At 43.1% G+C, this 21,411-nt stretch overlaps 1 protein-coding gene across 2 annotated transcripts in view; it reads left to right on the top strand.

Annotated features, from left to right (window-relative positions):
* CCHR1.PART0H6orf118 (chromosome chr1.part0 C6orf118 homolog) overlaps positions 1-21,411 on the top strand; it is a 1,239,312-nt gene that overhangs the window by 10,394 nt on the left and 1,207,507 nt on the right. For both annotated transcript variants that reach the window (XM_044069560.1, XM_044069550.1), the window contains exon 2: positions 14,431-14,499. The gene's annotated coding sequence lies outside the window, so the exon portion shown is untranslated. The remainder of the gene's footprint in view (positions 1-14,430; positions 14,500-21,411) is intronic.

Below are 21,411 nucleotides of genomic sequence, written 5' to 3'. Positions count from 1 at the left end.
ACTGTTTCATGTATGTGGGCTGCTGCAGGTCAATAGTAATACAGTTCTGCTGCCAGATTCTGCCATTAAGTTTCCTTTATGCAGTTTCTTATCCCTTTCTGATATAGCTGTTTTTTCCATATTTTACACCTTTGTATTTTATTTTCCACAATATTTCTTTCATTTTTGTGCTGCACTGAGCCAGCAATGTATTTTTTCTACATTCTTTTAGTTTTTAGATTGAGATGAATACATTGCAACCACCATGTGTGAAGGTGCATGGGAACCTTTCCAAAATCATCTGTATTTCACTGTGAGTGGATTTGTGGTACAAACTGAAAAGATACATTGTGCAGTACCCTTTTTTGTCACGTGATGAATCAAACAATTTGTCCAACATTGTTAAAGTGTAGGGGAAAGGGAGAAGATTTTTGTATTAAACAAAATTCCAAGCAGACTGCAAGTCAAAGAAGAATCTACCATATGTAAGGCAATTATTTTTCACAAGACATGAAGGGTTTAGGAATCGATAGTTTGTGTGGCCACTTATAACAAGAGTATAAAACTGGGAGTCTGGTAACAAGGCTGACTCGCTTGCCAGTAAAAGAATTTTCTGTGGAATCAGAAATAATCAGCAACTGGAGAAATTAAGGGAAGCAGACTTGATTTTGGAAAAGGCTGTTGATGTACACAGAAGAAGCAAACTTTCTAACATTTAACTTATAGCACGACTGAGTTATAAATGTACAATTTAACAGCTGTGTTTCAGAAATTGAAGAAATGAAAGCCCAGTAGTATTACATTTATTTATAAGTATTTGCTTTCCTGGAAAGTCTGACTAAGCTAAACATCCTCTATCAGTAGACCCCCTCAAAAAAAACAAAAACAAATTAACAATAGATATTAGTTAATACAATTGAAGGAAAATACAAAAATAAGAATGTAACTGCAGTTAACCACATTGTATTCAAGACGGCACCTGGTAACAAACAGGCAGAAACTACAGAGTGTATGAGTGATCACCTGCATGAAAAGGTACACCATAGATCATTTAATAAAGTTTGAAGCTTTGTGGAGGCAATAACAATTTTGTCAGTATGTGCAAGAAATGCTGCAGTACAACATTAATGTGTCAGATGAAGTTGAAATATTTGTTGATGCAGTTGGATTGCTTAGTTCCATCCAGTTAATGCACTGCATGTTTGACACAGTGTCAGTACATGAAGCCTCTAGAATGAACCTAACATTAATTTTAATGGATGTGCATGATGGATAAAATATTCTTGGCTGAAAGTAAATTAGATGAGGTCAAATCTATTGATTTCTGTTTCCCGATGTTCAGCTTTCTGATCAGTGTTTCTACAGGAAACCAGTGCCTTCATTGTTTTCTGTTTTGTTGCTTACAAAAATTCCATTTTCTGAGCTTTTCTTTTTTCCTCCACCATTGGGCAACTTGGGGTCAAGTAAGGTAGGCAAAAGCTCCCATCCATATGAAGCTTTGATTCAGATTGAATTAATCTTTGTTTTTTTTTTTAACTGACAGTCTAAAGTAGAAGTGTGCATAATGGTAAATGGTGAGGAATTGCTAGTGAATTATTAGTGGATAGTCTAGGTCTTAGAGGGGTTGTACTTGAGCTAAATATCAGCGTTCTTTGACATGATTTGTACTGATCCAGATTATAGAGTACAAATAAGTAGTTTGATTTGAGCACTGAGAAGCCAGTCTGTGCTGCAGTGATTTCATCTAAGCAGCAGTAATGAGTTTGCATTGTGTTTCTCAATGTCTGCAGACTCTATATGTTATTAGTGAAAGATGCAGTTATGGCAGGTAGGGCATACTGAAAAGTTGGGATTAAAATACCTTTCCTGAGTCTTTCATTTTACTCTCCACTTATTATATTTTAATTTCTGTAGCAAAATGAAAAATGTGATGTTCTGTATAGCAGTACCTATGGAATTGGAAGAGGTCAGTACAACTGGTATTGTATTCAATCAATGCCCCAAGAAAGTACAGTTGTATAAAATGTTCTTCTCTTCACTGTTGCAGTATTCCTTACATAAGGTATCTCCTGCGAAGGATAGCCCAGCATCCAGCCAGCATACCAAAGTATTTAGTTATTTACAGGCACTGTATGTCACATGTATGCTCCTTGCACAAGGCATAGTGCGTAAAGGTGACATACAGATGCACACACTTTAGAACTGAAAAGCTCCAGTGGAGCAGAATGTCCCTAGGGACCAGGAGGAACATGTACATCCAGAAAGAGAGAAGAACCCCCAGCCAGGAGGGCATGGAGAACAGGTTAGAGCAGAGGGGGTAGGAGGGAGGGAACAAAGGAGGGAGGGAACAAATGCTGCAACAGTGAAGAGAAGGACATGTACTGTTATGGTAAAATTTTACACAACTGTACTGTGTCCTTCCATATCACTGTTGCAGTATTCCTTACATAAGGGAGAGTACAAAAAGCTCAAGACAAAACCTCGGAGGAGGATGGTATTGAACAGGGATCTCTACTGAAATGTCAACATTTCAAAGTGTTGAGTGCTGACACTGAAAAAAAGAAAAATGTGAGTAGAGTGAATTTCAAAAATTTCTCTTTAAATTTCTGTTTGCAGGGAGGCAAGCCCCCAACACCTCCCAAACTTATTTATATATATATATATATATATATATATATATATATATATATATATATATATAGTGTGTGTATATTCAAAGAAACATCATCTCATACTTAGTATATACAAGTCCATTCTTTTCGCCATTCAGTATCTGTATTTCAGGATTCATTTTAGCAGGTCTCAACATTTTCAAGTGGTTACCACTGAAGAGCTCTCAAGAAACTCATGGAGGATAGCCCTGGCAATAAACTTATAATGTTTAGTGAAAGTATAGCCAAAAGACTGAGTATCAGCATCAAGGAAGGAATTGATAGCCAACCCTTTGGAAAAAAATACCATAGGAAGCAACAGCTCTGGTAGAGTGAGCCTTTACAGAAGGGGAAAGACATTTGCCATGAAAAGAATAACAAAAAAAAAATGGTCTTAGAAATCCAGTAATAGATAGTTTGCTTAGAAACAGCTGAAAAGAAACAAAAAGCTTCTCAGATTTGTGAATAACTTTAGTTTTATCCAAATAATATCTGAACTGTCTGTACAAGTCTAAGGTGTGAAAAACTGGCAGACTGTGGAGAAGGAAAAAAGGAAAACAAATGAATAGACTGTTTAAGGGCAACTCATTAACCACCTTGGGCATAAAATAAGGATTAGTATGAAGAGAAACCCTGTCCCTGTGGAAAACTAAGAAAGGAGGGACAGCCACGAGAGCCTGAAGTTCAGAAACCCTTTTGGTTGAAGTAAGAGCCAAAAGAACGGATAACTGGTGCCAGAGCCATGGCCTAAAGTTAAATGCCAAGAAATGCATAGTCATACCCTTCGGGAAAAACAAGGTTACCCCTAGCTAACCATATAGGTGGCAATCCACTGAGCACAGAAGAAGTCATCAGGGATCTGGGGACCCAGGTTGACAGTAGCCTTTCGTTTGACACTCATGTTGCTAAAGTAGTTAGGAAAACCTTCTACATTGCCCACCTGATCATGAAGGGATTCACATCTAGATCAAGGGAGGTCATCGTCCCCCTGTACTCATCACTCATTAGACCTATGATTGAGTACAATGCCCCATTTGGAATGTATCTGACCCGACACCTGCAGCAGCTGGAAAGGCCCCAAAAGTTCCTCACCAAAAGGATAAAGGGTCTCAAAAATATGTCTTATGCTGCCCGACTGAAAGAACTCCAGCTCTATTCAGTCTCATACTGCTTGCTCAGAGGTGACCTGTGCTTGACATATAAGGCCATGTCAAACCCTGATTTGATGAATATGCTTCACCTCAAAAAATCTAGATCCCTCAGAACCACAAGGGCGGGAGACTTAAACCTTGACACGGTTATTAATAGAACGTGCTGGAGGGACAGATTCATCACCCAGAGACTCCCTATGCTGTGGAACAAAATCCCGGTACATGTGAGGCAGAGCACCTCGCTGGCCTTGTTCAAGAGGAATCTTGACCAATGGATGGGGGATCGCAGATATACCCCAGGGATTACTTCAGTGTCACTGCTTGACAGAGGCACAGCAAAATAATAGGCATAGTTTTATTCAAACTAAAGGGGTGGCGAAAGCCAAATAACTATGGTCTAGGCTTATAAATGCCCTTGGGCAGATAGCCTAGTATGAACCTATGAATAAGAAGAGCAGTCTTCCAAGTATAATGTTGTAAGGAAGCTGAAGCAGCAGGCTCAAAAGGAGCATGAGTCAATTTTTCAAGAAGAAAATTGAGGTCCCAGGAAGGAGGAATAGGTTTCCTGGTAAGTCTGGTATGAAGAATGCCTTTGAGAAACTGTTGACCTCAAATCTAGAAGCCAGAGGAGGAGTCAAGGGCAAGACCAGCCATTGTTGCCTGTAGGTGAACTTTAACTAAAGGATATGCCAACTTAGCATGGAACAGATCACACAAGTAAGAGGACCAGAAGAACCTCCACAGATAGAAGATCCTGAGGCGAGAGAAAGAGGGAGACCTGATAGAAAATATCTTCCATTTTGACAAATAGGATTTTTTGATAATGGGCTTCTTGGCCTCTTGCAGGGCCTGATGAACATCCTCAGAAAAAAATGTGCCTAAATGGGATCAAAACCTTATCATCCATAGCATCTGTTGAAGAGTGCACAAGTGAGTATGAGACCCCTTGTCTTGTTCATAGGTTCATACTAGGCTATCTGCCCTGGGGCAATTATAAGCCTAGCCCAATTCTGTATGGCTTACGCTACCCTTTGATTTGAGTATACTGTGCCCTTTTTAAGGTTTAGTTTACTGTGCCTCTGTCTAATAGTGACACAGGAGTAATCCCTGGGACAAACCTACGATCCCCCATCCACCTATTGAGATTCTTCTTGAAGAGATTCAGTGAGGTGCTCTGCCTCACATGAACTGGAATTCTATTCCAGAGCAAAGGGAGCCTCTGGGTTATGAACCTGTCCCTCCAGCAAGTTCTATTTATTTCTGTGCTGAGGTTCAAGTCCCTCGAGCATGTGGCTCTAAGGGATTTAGATTTACTGAGGTGGAGCATATCCATTAATTCTGGATTTGACATAGCTTTGTATGTCAGGCATAGATCGCCTCGAAGTAGGCGGTATGCAACTGAGTAGAGCTGGTGTTTTTTTAACCGAGCAGCAGATGGCATCTGTTTGAGACCCTTGATCCTCTTAGTGAGATACTTTTGGGGTCTTTCTAATTGCTGCAGGTGTTGGGTAAGGTAATATTCTATGATGGGCCTGATGGATGAATAAAGGGGCACGATTACCTCTCTTGATCTAGATGTGAAACCCTTCATGATGAGGTGGGCTATGTTGAAGGTCTTTCTAACCACTTTGGCAATGTGGTTTTCAAAGGAGAGATTGCTATCAACTTGGGTCCCCAGGTCCCTAATAACTTTCTCTGTACTTAATGGGTTTCCGCCTATGTGGTAATTTGTGGGCATATTGTTTTTGCCAAAGGGTATGACTATACATTTTTTGGCATTTAGCTTTAAACCATGGCGCTGGCATCAGTTATCTGTGTCAGCTGGAGAGTTGATTATGGCGCCCAGTTTGCAGTCGTCTGCGAACTTGGTAAGCCATAGTCCTCCCATGTTTGCCTGTACCTTGGAAAAGTATATACCGAACAAGAGTGGTCCCAGGACAGAACCCTGTGGGACGCCATTTGTGACCGGTTTCGAGTCTGACATGGCTCCAGCAACTCTCACTCTGTGTGTTCTGTCTTTGAGTCAGTTTGCGACCCATCTTGTGACATAGGGGTTTATATTTAAGCTGGATAGCTCTTCTATGATGCCCGAGTGGGGTATCCAGATAGGCTGTGTGGACTACCTTCCCTTCATCTATGGCTTTGGTGACTGTTTCGAAGAAGTCAACCAGGTTCAAAAGGCAGGATCTGCCCTTGACAAAGCCGAACTGGGTAAGATCTAGTGTCTGTAAGTCCCCATTGTCTTTGTTTATGAGCTCCATGATGATCCTCTCCATAGCCTTGCAGACTAAGCTAGTCAGGCTTATCGGGCGATAGTTTCCAGGGTCCGTAGAGGCTCCACCTTTGTGGAGTGGGACCACTGTTGCTGTACGCCATTCTGTGGGCACATATCCTGTAGTGAGGCTGAGATTGTATAGCTGTTTTGAGGGATTAGTTCCTCTTGGAGTTCATGTAGGACGCAACCTGGGATGCCATCTGGTCCCATGGAAGCAGTGTTTTTTGCTTTTGAGAGGGCAGCCTTTACCTGAGCATCAGAGATGTTTGGGAGGTAGCCCTCTGCCGGGATAGATACTTGCTCTTTTGGGGGGGAGGGGGGGGAGAAGTTTGCATTTGCACTAAACCTGTCTGCCAGGATATTGGCGATGTCTGTGGGTTCAGTGTATTTTTTGTCGTTTAGAATCATCTCAGAACAAGTCTGGGAGTTGCATCCCAGGTTTCTAACATAACTGAAAAAAGCCTTATGACTGTCTTTGGTGTCCTGTGCAATTTTTCTCTCTAAGCTGGCCTTGGAGGATTTTATGAGGGATCGTAATTTTTTGCTAGTACTGATCAGAGATGCCTTCCCTATTAGGGATTTTGCTCTCATGTAGTAGCTTCCTCCTTCTGTTGTACAGTTTATTTATGGCAGGGGTCCACCAGGCTGGATGCCTGCCTTTGGATGATTGGGTCTTGGTTTTGTTTGGGATAGCATGATCCATGCATTCTTTGAGATGTCCGTAGAATGCGTTTATATAGGATTCAGCAGTTTGCGCCGTAGTTTCCACTGGCCCTGGGGCCTTGAAGGATTCCACTTCGGTTTTGAGAAGTTTTTCACTGTGGTTTTCTGGGCTGGGGGTGGGGTCGGGATGTGGACATCCAGTGAAATTAATTTATGGTCTGATCTTACCAATGAAGGATATACTTCTGGTGTGGAGCATAGAGTCCCCATGTTGGTAATGATCAGGTCTAGTATGTTGTCCCCTCTTGTGGGAGTGGTGACTAGTTGTTCCATAGCATTTGAGTTTATAATTTCCAGGAACCTTTGGGCTAAGGTGCTGGGGCTTGAGTAGTGCTCCTAGTCAATGTTTGGGTAGTTGAAGTCGCCCAATATAATGGTGTTCGGAGAGATCTTCATGTTTTCCAACATTTTCAGGAAAGCCGAGTGGGATTCCTGACTTTGAGAGGGTGGTCTGTAGGATGCTATAAACTGAAAAGCAGTCTTGCCCACTGTTAGTTGCACATGGATGGTCTCCGATACTTCGTGCAATGCCACTAACCTGGAGGTGTGGATATCCTTGATAAATATGGAAACTCCCCCTCCTTTTGTGGTTCGGTCCGGGTTTTGGGGCCGAAAAGCATGATATGAGGTATAGCCTGGTAGTGCTGGGGTGCTCTGGAGCCTTGAACCAGGTTTCTGTCACTGCACAGATATTGATGTTCTCCATACTGAGGAGAGCTTCGAGTGCGTGCATCTTGAGGTTAAGACTTCTGGCGTTTAGCAGCATTACCCTTAGTTTCTGTTCCTTGTGCTGTCTATGGGGGTGGGTTTTACTTTTGAGCCTTGCCTAAAATAGGCACTATGGGGGTGGCAAGAGCCTTTGCCAATATCCGAAAGCCCAGTGGTGACAGGTGCAAGCCGTCCCTAGCGAAGCAACGTGGCTTGTCGAGCATGTCATACCAGGCTGACAGACACTGGATCCCCTTTGAATGACACCAAAATTTTAGACAATTGTTAAAATTTTGTCTTTGTACTGTGGCATCATTCTAGGTGAGGGTAAGATGCTGCTCAAGGTCAGGGTCATACCAGCCTGGGCTACATTATCAGAGAGCTCCTCTGTCTCTCCATGTAGTCCAGGGAGGTACGTCTCGGGTCATTCACACCAGCATGTACAATGGCTGAGTCATATTTGTATTTGCTTTGGAGTGACCTGAGTGCTTGCGTTATGTGGCGGATCCTAGCACCCGACAGGCAGCTCACCATGACCTTCTCTTTATTCAGCCCAATAGTCACCTATTACAAGAGTATCAGATGTGTTATTCAGCCTTAAGGGCTGTGGCTGCTTGGCACACTGACTTTGCGGGGTATGTGTTGTGCATGTTTTGTTTTGATGTAGCGTTTGCTTGGATGTCTGCTTTGGAGGTCTCTGTTGCTTAGGTAGATTTTTATTTAGAGCCTCCGAGTATGTTTTTGTGTATTTATGTGTTTGGCTCACTGATGTGGTGGGACTATGTGATACTGGAATTGTGTTGTGTGAGGTTACCTTCTCCTCCTGACTGGTTACACCAGTTTTGAGATGAGGTTACCTTCTCCTCCTGACTGGTTACACCAGTTTTGAGATGAGAGAGCTCAGCCTCCAGTTTGGCTAAATAGTTGCATCTCTCACATATATTTGAACCTGTTTGGAGGAGGAGAGGGTTGTCCGTGTACATGAGACAGTTGTAACATTGCCTCAAAATTCCCAGATTCACCAGCTGGACTGGAAAGGAAACCATTGACTGACCTTTGGACATGCTAGAGTAATATAGGGAAACTGAATTTAAGACAGTCTTGCACAAGTGTGTGAGAAGGTCCATCCGGTGAGGTAACTTATGGTGATTGCCCCCGGCCAAGTGAGAAAGAAAGGTGAAACAATTCTGTCTGGGTCAAAAGGGTGTCACCAACAATATTTTGGGAGAGTCCTGCCTCATCTTGTGCAAGACTGTCAGTTGCAGATGAGTGGGAGAGAAAGCATACAGAAGCATCCCCTGCTAAGTAAAAGACAGGATGTCCACTTTCCAAACCAGAGGACATGGGACTCTGGAACAAAAAAGAGGAAGTTGTCTGTTCAGGGGGAAGGCAAAAAGATCTACCTAAGGAGTACCACACCGATGGGCAATGTCCAGAGCACAGTTTTGTGAAACATCCAGTCGTGAGATTGTGTTGGACCTACTCAAAGAGAGTGCACTAGATTGTGCTCTGAGAATGTAGACAGCCTGAAGAGTCACTTGATACTGGATAGCGAGATCCAAGACCTGAAGAGTCAGCCTGGAATAAAAGGTAGGAATTTGTACCCCCTTGCTTGTTGATATACCAACTCACTGTGATGTGTATTACCTGTGAAAGTCTTGAGGGGCCGGGATGAAAGCGGGTATGAAAAGCCTGAAGAGCTTGAAGTGGAGCTCTCCTCTCCTTAACATTGATGTGTTCTGGTGTCTGATGAAGAGGCCAGAGAGTCTGAACCTTGAGAGAGGTGAAAGTACCCCACCCCCTGTCTGAGGTACTTGTTAAGAGCTGTCTAATCAGGACTGGAGAATGTAAAGGAGGTCCCAGGTTGAGAGAAAGCTGATGAATCCACCACTGAAGCTCAAGCTTGAGAGAAGGAAAGAAGGGAACTAAGAAGTCCAGGGGCTGACAATTTTGAAGCCACACTGACTTGAAATACCACTGAAGCTTTCTCATATGTAGCCTGGCCAGAGGCAGCATGGGAATGGTGAAAGCCATAAACCCAAACACTCTGAAAAAATCCTCAGCTGTGTCTGAATCCAGAGGAAGAAGACAGTGGGAAAAGATAATCAGATACAGTACCTTGGGGGCAAGCAGAGATGCCAGCATGGGGAAGGTCTGGTTCTGCAACCAAGTAAAATATGACCCTAAGAAGGAGTCGAGACTGATTTTTGAAAGTTTATGGTGAACCCCAGACTCTGCAGCAGGGAAATAGTAAACTGAAGATCCTGAAGGAGAACCTCGGGGAACAAAGCTTGAATGAGCAGATTGTCCAGATAAGGAAAGATCTGAACCCCTGTCATCCTGGAAAAAGCAATGACAGTAACACTACCCTTGGAGCAGTAGCGAGGCCAAAGGACAAAGCAGAGAAATAAAAAGATGGATATGAAGGTAGCCATCCTTGACATCCAGGGAGACCAGAAAGGCCTAAGAAAGAAGAATGGGGACCAGAAAGGCCTAAGAAAGAAGAATGGGGACCAGAAAGGCCTAAGAAAGAAGAACGGGGAAATAAAGTTTGAAGAGACCACATCTGAAAGGTGATGAGCTGAGAAAGGTTCAGAATTGTGGTCTCCAGGTGTCCTCATTGCTGGGGTCCAGAAACATGCTGGAATCCTGGGCAGGGGGCACAGCTTGAATGGTGCCCTGGGTCAAGAGAGAATGAAGTATCTCTGGGAAGAGATGAAGGTATCCTTGAGAAGGTTGAGGGATTCCCATAAAGGCAGGAAGAGACTTCCAAACCATGAAATACCTCTAGTGAACAATGGACAGAACCCAAGAGTCTGTTGTGATTATTAACCAATTTGAAAGGGACAGGTAAAGAAGAAGGGACAAGGCAACCTGGCTGAGGGAAAAGGGAAGCAAATTGTCAGATGGAACCTGGCTTGTCCTAAAAAGGAGGTTTCTGGGAAATAAGGGTCTATGTGTAGATTTAGCAGAAGGTAGATGTTTAGAACCAATTTCACCCTTGGGTGGAGGGCGAGACTGTCTGCCTGCCTGCAAATTAACGCATATTTGGAAGGGTTATTCCTCAAACTTTGGAATAGGAGAAACAAAAATATGTTTCAACTCCTGCAAGGCTTTGCCCTTATCCTGGAGAGATTTAAAACGTTCAGCAGCAGTAAAAAAGATTTTTATTATCCAAAGGAACATCCAATAATTTGGCCTTAATGTCATCAGGCAATGCTTGAAGAAATGTCACATAACAGAACCAAATGCAGGGACCCCGGAAGAAGCATCGGGGGTGTATCATAACTGCATTTACTAAACTGGTAGGCAACTTGAGAGGTTGAACTCGACAAGAAAGGGATGAAGCTTTCCCCTGAGAATAAAGAAGATCATAAATCACCTGAGAAAAGAAGGTTAAACATAACCTTGTCATACGAGTCTGGTAATTAATATCCCTAAAATACAGTATGGCAGTAGTACAGCCATTCTTGCCCAGCCTCTCTCTGGTCCTAGTATCCTTATCTGAAGGAAGCAGCTTAGTAGAGGGTAACATCTTGGAGGGTTTGTCAGAGGAGACAGACACCACAGAAGGATCACCAGAAGGGCATTTATGCAGAAATTAACAAGTCATCAGGCACCTTGTAAAATCTGTCAGGTTTTCTAGGAGCTGGGGGTTGAGAATCCAGGGCTACAGAAGCTGCTGAACAGTTATACAGGAGGGCAAGCAAAACTGAAGGAACAGCAGAAGGCTTGGAAGACTTCATCTGGAGGAGTTCATAATACCTCTTTTAGATATCAGAAAACCTGAGAACAATCCCACTTAAAGAATTCCATTATATGGAAAATAGTGTCACAAATGACAGCTCCTGTAAAGGGAGATCTGGACTAGTAGAATCCTCTTCCTCTAAACCATTGTCCAAGGGGGAAGGATCTAAGAAGAATAAGCTAATGACTCTTCCCCTAAATCCTGAACCACATCAGATGAATCCTACTTCCTAAATCTTTTAAGAGGAGTGGAAGATCATCAAAGGGCAGGGACAGACCCCTTGAAGAAGCTTTTAAAGACATTAAAGTGTTAACGATCCCTGAGCAAAATCCTGCCACTCACCGGGGATCCTTAACTGCAGGGGAAATATGTCTTTTTTTTTTGTTTCTTTTTTTGCTGGACGTCTGCATGAAATGCCCTGGAGGGGGGGGGGTCAAACCCTTGTTGACACTCAGTAATCATAGTAGGGCTCTCCTCCCTCACCAGGATCTGTGGAACTCCCTCATTCGGTTGGATATAATCCGCAGAGGTTCTCCCTCAATGTCTGGAGCAGACATTTGTAAAGCCTCCAAGGACATATGAAAAGTCAGATCCATGCTGACCTCTGACATGGTCATGGCAGAGGAATCAAGTAATGACCAGATGATCCTCCAGGCTTTCATTAGCCTTGAGAGACATCTGGAGGAGGCTGGACAACAGCTATATCAGACCTGATATTTTTTTTCTTGGCCAATGGCTGACCCTCGGGATGGGAAGACTCTCTTGTAGCACCCTGAGCGAAAAGCTTAAGATGCTGGTTTTCAAGGTACATAGACAAGGAGGAGAGATGACTACGTAGGGTCTTAAGGACATATGCTTGGCAGATAGAACACTGCATATGGTCATGAGAAGCACCCAGACAGATGAGACACTAGTCATGATGATCTTTATGGGGAATCTGCCTCCCACAGTGACATTTTCCCTTTCTGGATGACATGAAACCAATAACACCAAAAACAAAAGAAAGAACCGTTATCTGAAAAAGGGCTCAGTTACCAGTCCAGAAGAAAGGCTTACAGATAACATTCATTGATGGCATTTGGACTGGCAGCAAAGAAGTTCTGAAGTCTGTGTGCCTGTACATCACCTTCATACCCTACGCCTTGCGTGGGGATCATACATGTGACATGCAGTGCCTGTAAATACTAATTTTTGATATGCTGGCCGAACGTTGGTCTGTTCCTGGCAGGGGATCCTTTACTTAAGGAATACTGCAGCAGTAATATGGAAGTACATCTTCATTATTATCCTATGGTCCTTTGATAGTCCATCTGCTTTTGGGCATGCCGAGATGTTTCTTATAAATAAATGATTAAAACATTAAACATTCTTTGTAACGAATAACATAGATTTGATCTGACTTCACAGTTAACTTATGTAATTCTCACACAGGATGCCCCATTACATGCATATTAACAGTAGCATGATGCTGTTTCTTTTATTTGCAGTATTAATCTCATCATAAGTCCCATTGTTAACACCTGTATTTGTGATATTCTTATTAAATGTTGCAGTGTACAACTTTGTTGCAGTGCAGATGAAAATAAAAGACAGTGAAATACTGATTCAAAAGTTATTCCTTCGGATTCATGAACAGTCCGTGCAAGAATAGTCTATTCTTGCACGGACTGTTCCATGTAAGAATACAACAGCAGTATGCCCTACATATTAATGAGGGTAACCTGTTGTATTCCTATACCTACGCAATCTGTGCACGAGTACAGGGGGCATGTGCAAGTCCTGCATGGGCACTTAAACATGCCCCCTGCAATCAGAAAGTGCTGTACAGAACTTTCAAACAAGGAAGTAGCATAATATTAGAACCTGGCTCTAATTATGCATTATTTCAGTGTCTGTGGACACCAAAATGTAAAACTGAACATGTCTGTGTCCATGCACACTGAAATAATAAAAAAAAAAAAAAAAAAAAGTAAGCGCAGGAAGTAGGAAGTAGCCCGCACAGTACATGACTGTGCCCGGAATGGCCAGATCCCTGCTCCACATGCCTGCAACCTGCTGATGTAATAATTTAAAATTTCTTTTTTTTTTTTTACAATAAAAAATAAAGTTTAAGCAAAGCACAGTGGGTTTGCGTACTGCAGCACTTTGCTCAGACCAGCTTAAATGCTGTTTGAGAGTCAAATAGAATTGTGAAGGAGGAATCCTTTTTGCTGATGTAGCATAGTGGTTAGCTCTCTGGTTTAGTGTGCAAGACGTGCACAGTTCAAATCCCACCTCTGGCCAATATCTTTTATGTGTGAAGCAGTTGTAAATTAATTTTTATGAACTGAAATGATATTTGTAAGCCATATGACTCGCGTATGGTAGTGTAGGGCTTGGAAAATGCCATATGGAAATGTAAAAAAGTTTTCTATTTATTTTTGAAATAATTGTTTGCGGCCAGCTAAGCCTGCCGCAGCTCTGCTGAAACTAGCTAAGGATTGCTTAAGCATAAAAATATAAGCAATCCTTAACCACTGTAAGCTTTGCTTAGCTGGTTTAAGCCTTGCCAAGCAGATTTGTGCGGAGCTAAGCATAGCTTAGCATATTAGCTAAGCATAGCTTAGCATATTTGAAAATCGGCCAATCACGGAAAAGTGTGGGAAAATGGCCTGATTTAGATTCATAGGTAGGTACTAGGCTATTGTCCCTAGGGCCTTTGTAAGCCTAGCCAACAAGGTTCCCTGGCTTTCACCACACATGGAAGCTACTTACCTGTGCACCTGTCTAGCAGGGCCACAGGCAGGAATACAGCCATATCTCTTAGTCTGATTAGGGCAGCAACAATGTCAGGCACAGGAGAGGGCATCCAGGAGTCCAGGGTCATGGTTGGACTCCTTATCAAAGACCATGAAGCTAGACTGCTGCAGGGCCAGTACCAGGGCTCCCAGTACAAAGCGGAGGCCAGGGACCATCTGGCATGTGATCTCACCAGTGCCACTGGCATTCCCCGAGCTGGTGAGCAGGTACTTCATCACTATGACAACCTAAAGCATAGGTGGGCTGAGCTCTTGGCCCAGTGGATCCAAGAGGCAGGAGTGGAGGAGGTCCCAGAAGTTTGTAAGTATCCAATGTGTGTATTTGTAAGTTAATTATTTAAAAAATTGTATATGTTACTGTACAGGTGTGCTTAATGTGTGTTCTTTCTCCATACAGCTGCCGCTGAGAAGGACGCAAACCTTGATGCCCATGCATAGCACTTGGTCCGACTGCGCCAAGAGTTTGGTGAGTACAGAAATATTGGTAAATATCTGCTGTAATAAATCGGAACTAGTAAAGGTAATACTGTCTGTATATGTAATTGTACTCTAACTGTACTAAATAAATGCATGTGTCAGGCTGGCAGTGTTAAAACTCAGTAGTGCCAGCTTCTGTGTAATACAGAGGTATGTAGCAAACTAGGTACAATTGAGGAGAGGAAGAGTCGGATATGTACTAGGCTGTCTGAAAGAACCTGCTTAAAAAACTGCTGTGTCAGGGCTACTGTAACAGTTACAAATGAGAAGCAGTCATCCTGTGCAGATCATCAGTAATACTAACCGTGGATTTCTGAGTTATAGAAAGTGTTATGTCAAAAATAATAAAGCTGACTACCACAAACTGTTATCTTTCTTTTGCCTTGTATCTGAAAAGTACAGTTATGTAGCTGCTGCTGCATGCAGTAACTGAGATGAAGTGATTTAGCACTGTTTGTCTGCATAGTTCAGAATGTGGATCTGAAATAAATGACAAAATGCGAAAGTAAATATTTTCTTCAGTAATGTGTTGTACTGTGCCCTACCCATATTGCCTTGTGTTAACTGTTGCATTTCAGCTGTATGTAGTCCTGAATGTACAGGAAAGTGAGAGACACTAACAGGTGCAGACTGCAAAAGTGGAGTGTGACTTGATTCTAAATTGAAGTCTGTTTTATTAAAATGTCCAAATGTCTAGTTTTAATCCACTCATATCGTGTAAACAGTAACATCAACGTTTTTTTTTTCTGATTTTTGTTGTTATTATGGAAAACAAATAAGACATTTGGTAAAAAAAAAAAAAAAAAAAAAAAAGTAGCATGTGTAGCTCAGTCTGATAAGGACTAGGTCTGTAGTTCACTTTTGCACCCACACACCACTGTTCGAATCCAGGGACTGCTACTAACGTCTTTGTAGTTCTACAGCTGTAAACTTGAATATTGGTTGGCACACTAATCTATTGTGAACAGATGTTTTCCCCACAGGTAAATATTTGCAGAAGCAGTATGATGGGTACATGTATGAAATGTGTACAAACGTTCTGCTGAGCAGCCTCAGTCCTACAAATAGAAGCAGGCTAGCCATCTACACTATGCAGTCTGGCCAATATAGGCTTCTCAGGTGTCACAGATAGTTTCCCCTGTTGCCAAGAAACCTGCACCCAGATAACATCACATTACAAGTATGCCAAAAGCACACTTGCAGAACAGGGCAAGGAACACATTGATACTTGCACTAGTAAGTATGACAGGTATGAGTCCCCTATACTTATGTATGTAGAGTTATTATACCTTGCCCCATAGTACTCCAGGTGCACATATGTACAGGTGTGTATGTGCTGTAGTAGCTCCATGGCCCAGGTAGAGGTTAAGGGAGGGGAGAACTGTAGAGTATTGGACAGTAGTGTATTGAAGTATCACTGAATGGAGTTGTTAATGGAATTATTTCCTCTTCCCCCACCACTCATCTGCTCCAGTAATTGCAAAATGTAATATGAGTATGTTACCAAAATTTACTGTTGGGGTCTTTGTTCTATTTTGGTTATTATATTTGAAACTGTGTGCATACGAACATACCTTGTTGAATAACCATTGTTGTTGGCCTGTTGCCATAAATATACCTGGCATTGTGTTGCAATCCTGACTGCCATTCCATTTCTGCATGTTCGGTTTGCCATGCCACTGTTACAGTTCCATTGTTCAGGGTCAGTTGGAACACTCGTGCATTTGGTTTTGACGAATGTTGAAATGTTTTGTTCATGACTAACCAATACACCTTGTTAATTCTTACTCCATAACATGTTCGGAAAGGCTGGTGGATCTGCCTCTTCTACCCCACCTGGCCGAGGCACCAGGTCCCAGCATGTCTGGGACCCAACCCGGACGTCCCTCATCTGTTGGACCTGCACCACCCTTGGGTGGAACCGCTGCAGGGGATGGGGCTCATCCTCCCCTTGCATGCAGGCGTGGGGAGGATCTTGTCACCCGGCGAGAGGTCCATAGCATGGTGTGGAGTGTCCTCCATTCGGAGCTGGATGAATGACTGCGCCAGGTGGAGAGTGGAGAGCAGAATGGCACAGCTTGAGGGGCAGCCGGCCTCTCTAGCTCAGCCCCCAGCACAGCCACCTTTGGGGCCGTGAAGGAGTAGTGGTGACCGCCATCGGGTGGGGACATCAGTCCCACTACTACTACTACCATCTAGAGGGCTCATGGGCATCCGATTCCCAACCACCCTCCCCATCCAAAGTGCCCCCCCCATGTATCACACACCGCCCCTGTCTGCTGTCATGTGCGTCTTGTCAGTCTACAAATGCAACCTTTTTATTTAGTCATCCAGTTATTTACTATTATAGAACATTTATTAATGTTTGTTTTTAACTATATTTCTTTAAGAATTAATTGGCACAGCATTTTATAATTAGTAGTGGGCATGTTGTATTTTAGAGTTGTATAAATGTAGAGTTTTTTGTGTTGATTCACTCTGATGCCCTATGGACATAGGGTGAAAGCGCTTAGTCTGTGAATAAACAGTTCTTTTGTTCTCTTTCCTACCAGTTTGTGGATTACTCAGCGTTTTGACACTTTTTTTTTTTTTTTTTTTTTTTTTGTTTTATGTGTACATGCTCCTTTGAGCAAGTTTGCTTTATTTTGTTGTAACATATCCTTTATGAGGAATATGAAGGCAGTAATACCAGTGGATGTTAGTATTTACTGGCTGTGTTCCCCAGAGTCCCTGACTGATTTTCCAAGGACATGTGGCCAGTCTGTGGACAGCATACCAGTGGAAAGGTATGTCAGAGACATATCACCATCAGATGTGAAGTCACTCACTAAATGCATGTCCACACAAACCCTGTCAACCTATCAACCCACCATGTGTATAATAGCAGTGATGATGACATAGAATCTGTTATTCTATGTACCCCATGTTGTGCTGTCTCCAGATGTCCTGTCCTGTGAAGTATTCCCACCTACTGTCTGTGAATCTGTAGGCCGCCACCTCTGTAATGCCCCCCACACAGGCAAGTAATAGGGCCAAGGCCCACATGAAGGACGTCCCATTTGTTGGAGCTAGCAGCAGTGTCGAGGCCCACAGTACAAAACTATGTGGGCACCTACATGGTTGTATTTCCTTAGCAATACCTGACATCTGCGCATCTGCACAGAGGACAGGCAGGAAGTGGACGTGGACAACAAACATGTTATGCATTAGCATGAATGTCATGAAAGATGGACGTTTGAAACTGAATTGTATGCCATTACTACATGACGGCAGTCCTCAATGACATAGGCAAAAAAACATAGTACTCTACAGTTAATATAATATATTAATATCCAATAGGAGATGCATAAACACATACAGCTGAAACACCAAGAACAAGATAGTGTAGTACTCAGATTCCCAGCTCTGCATGCAGAGGTGCATGGTTGGAGTACTACAATGGGCAATCTAACTTTATATGGAAAAGCAATGTCAACAGTACTAATTTTGTAATACAATATGTGTGGAATCGTATTCATCAGCCAGTGGTAGCTGGTGTAACATGCAAGTGTGAGTGCATATAACATGTGATACTACCCATGTATAAAAAAATAATAAAAAAAATGTGATACTACCCATGTATACCCAAGTGTCCTGGACAGCATAGTCACACCACTTGCTACTGTAATGAGAGCACATAAAAGCATGTTATGTACAGGAAATTAAATAAACTTATTACATGATGTCATTACTCTGCTATTTTATGAGACTGGAATGTGAACAATGGTTACCAGGGCTGAGCTATGCTTAGCAGGTTTACACATTGCTTAAATGTGAAATGATAACCAGTAGATGTTCTTCATTCCACATTGCTGCAGTCCTAACTATTGGGGTAGTCCGCTGTCCAGTCGGCCCGAATACCAAAGTATATGGCTGACGTCGGTCACGGCGCATTAGACTGACGTCAGTACGTCAGGGTACTAATGCGCATGACCGACGTCATATCCTCAGTCTTTTTTGCCGCATGGTCCGATGCAGAAGCTGTTTTTGCGAGTGCAGGTTGGCGTTCTGAAAGTTTCTGAAGTCAGAGTTTCAGACCGAATCAAAGTTGGCTAAGTACCCCGTTGGGGAATATTTTGTTTTTTTCTTGCCTCAGTATTTAACCGGATGTCAGAAAAAGTGAATAACTGTATTTCTTGTGGGAAACAGATACCTCATAGGGATTACCATACTTTGTGTATACCTTGTTTAGGGCCTGAGCACGACGTTGTTGGATGCCGCTCTTGTGCTAGGTTTAACAAACGCACTATTAAGAGAAGGTTAGACTGTGCCAGGTTAGTGTTTGGGAAGCGTTGTAATTACAAAATGCCGTCGGATGCTCCGACGCCCGCTTCAGCCAAAAAGCGCAAGGACAAAGCAGGGAAGCCTAGAGTGGAAGAACCGACAGTCCCGGACGTCGGTTCTTTAGAAGGCTCAGTGGAGCCGGAGGTTCTGCCAGGAGTTTCTTTGGAGTCTCAGGGAGAAACTTTATTGTTACAGGATGTATCTCAGGAAGTAGGCCAGCCTGAAGGGGCTTCTCAGGTGGCTGTTCTTCCCTCTCTTCCTAAGGTGGTTAGGGCCTCGCCTTCTGTTTCTAAGGCTTCTTTAAGAGGCAGGCCTGCTTCAGCTTCAGTGGGGTTTCTCCGAGTGTTTCAGGGTCCTTGCCTAAGAAGCATATGCTAAAAATGGCAGAGGATTTAATTACAATGATTAGAGGTTCTATGCCCCCTCCTGATAAGAGGCCTAGGGTGGAACCTGAGTTTGAGAGTTTTGAGCAATGTTCGGAGGCTTCTGAGTCTTCGGCTGAAGATTTGCAGGAGTATCCTCCTTATTCTGATTCTGATTTGGATGATTCTACTCCTTCAGCTTCGCCTCCTGAGGATTTTTCATTTTCAGAGACTCTGCATTCCATGAGGGAGCATTTTAAATGGGAAGGTCAAGATTTCTCTGATTCCAGGAAGAGGCTTAGAGAATTCTTGTTTTTACCCCAGCATAGGCCTTTAGCTATACCTCCTGTTTTGAATGTGGTAGAAGATGTTTTTGCAGAGGCTTCCCTGAATCCTGACTCTTTGCCTCCTGCCCCAGTTAAACCGGATAGGTACTACAGGGTGCCTGAAGCCCATAAGTATCTTTTTAAGAGTCCTAGGGCAGACCCAGAAACTGTCTCTCAGGGGCCTAAAGGGATGAAGGCTTCTGTGGTTAAAAATCCTGTTCCTCCTGATAAAGAGGCAAGGGCTTTGGATAGATGGGGAAAGAAAGTGTATACTTCTTCCACTTTAGCCATGAGGGCGTTGAATTGTCAGTTTCATATGTTAAAATATCAGAATTATCTCCTTTCACAATTGAAGTCTAAGGTGGATGCTCTGGCTGAAGGTATTGAGTGTAAGGAATTGCAGGATTTAGTTCATGTTTCTGAACAGGTGGGTAAGCATTCCTTACAGTGTGGTTTTGATGCTGTGCAGGCCTCCTCGAGGGTGGCTGCTACTGGTTCTGTTCTTCGCAGGCATGCCTGGTTGAGGGATCAGAACTTAGCTGAGCATGTTAAGACAAGGATTTTGGATGCTCCTTTACAGTCTGATGTGTTGTTTGGTTCGCCTGTGGAAGCAGTTTTAAAGAAAATGGAGGATAAGGCTAAGTCTATGCAAACTGTTAAGGATTTTTTGCAGGTGCAGCCTCCGAAGTTTAGTAGAAATTGGCCTGCTAAGGGGTGGACTTATCCTGCTTATGATTCCCAGTCTAGGGGTAGGTCTAGACGTGGTAGAGGCAGAGCTCAAGGTTCTTTTAGGCCTAGGACAGGGAGTTCACCTGCTCAGACTTCTGGTGAAGGCAGGGGTCAGTCCTTTCGTAAGCAGACCCAATGACCTGCCTTTTCAGCTGCCAGTACATTCTCGCCTGGCAGCACCTTTGGGAGGAAGACTGTCTCTTTTCAAAGAAAATTGGGATTTAATTACACAAGACAGATGGGTTCTGGATATCATTCACCACGGTTACAGGTTTTATTTCCATACCTTGCCTCCTTTCAAAGGCATGCCAGACATTCCTCCTCTACAAAGAAAAGAGGCTCACAAGCAAATTTCTCTGTTGCTCCAAATAGGGGCTATTCAGTCAGTTCCTGTGCCAGAAAGGGGCCTAGGATTTTATTCTCGCCTGTTCCTAGTACCAAAAAAGGGGAACACGTGGAGACCAATTTTGGATTTGTCTATCCTCAACACTTATCTGGATATTCCCAAGTTCAAAATGTTGACGTTACAACAACTTTTACCTCTGCTGGGCAAAGATCACTGGATGGTAACTTTAGATCTAAAGGAAGCTTACCTTCATGTGCCAATAAGACTAAGTTGCAGGAAGTATCTGCGTTTTCGAGCTGGAAATTTTCATTATCAGTTTTCTGCATTGCCCTTTGGCTTATCTACTGCGCCCAGAGTATTCACAAAGGTTCTGGCTCCAGTGATAGCTTACTTCAGGCTAAAAGGAATTCAAATCTATCCTTACTTGGACGACTGCCTGATTCTGGCTCGAGAAAAGGAAGGCCTTCTACAGCATTTGGAATATGTCATAGCAGTGCTAAGATGCCTAGGGTATTCTGTGAACGAAATAAAGTCCAGTCTAGTACCCTCTCAAGACATGTGCTTTCTGGGTGTGAGACTGAATACAGCAGCCCAGATGGCCTTTTAACCCCGGACAAACAAAAGAATCTTTCCAGTTACTTCCATCACCTATCTCTTCAGTCCGGGCTGACTGCAAGGACAGTCCTTCAAGCCTTAGGGTTCATGGCATCTTGTATTCTGGTGCTTCCCAATGCCAAACTGCATATGAGGAAGCTACAATGGTATCTCAAAAATCTGTGGACACAGCACTGCCAGGATTTGGACACTGTCATTCA

This window comes from Protopterus annectens, chromosome 1.part0 (genome assembly GCF_019279795.1).
Source record: "Protopterus annectens isolate FY-2018-M chromosome 1.part0, PAN1.0, whole genome shotgun sequence".
Classification (NCBI taxonomy): domain Eukaryota; kingdom Metazoa; phylum Chordata; order Ceratodontiformes; family Protopteridae; genus Protopterus; species Protopterus annectens.
Note: the sequence above shows the minus strand (reverse complement) of the source record. Positions and strands in the feature narration are given on the sequence as shown.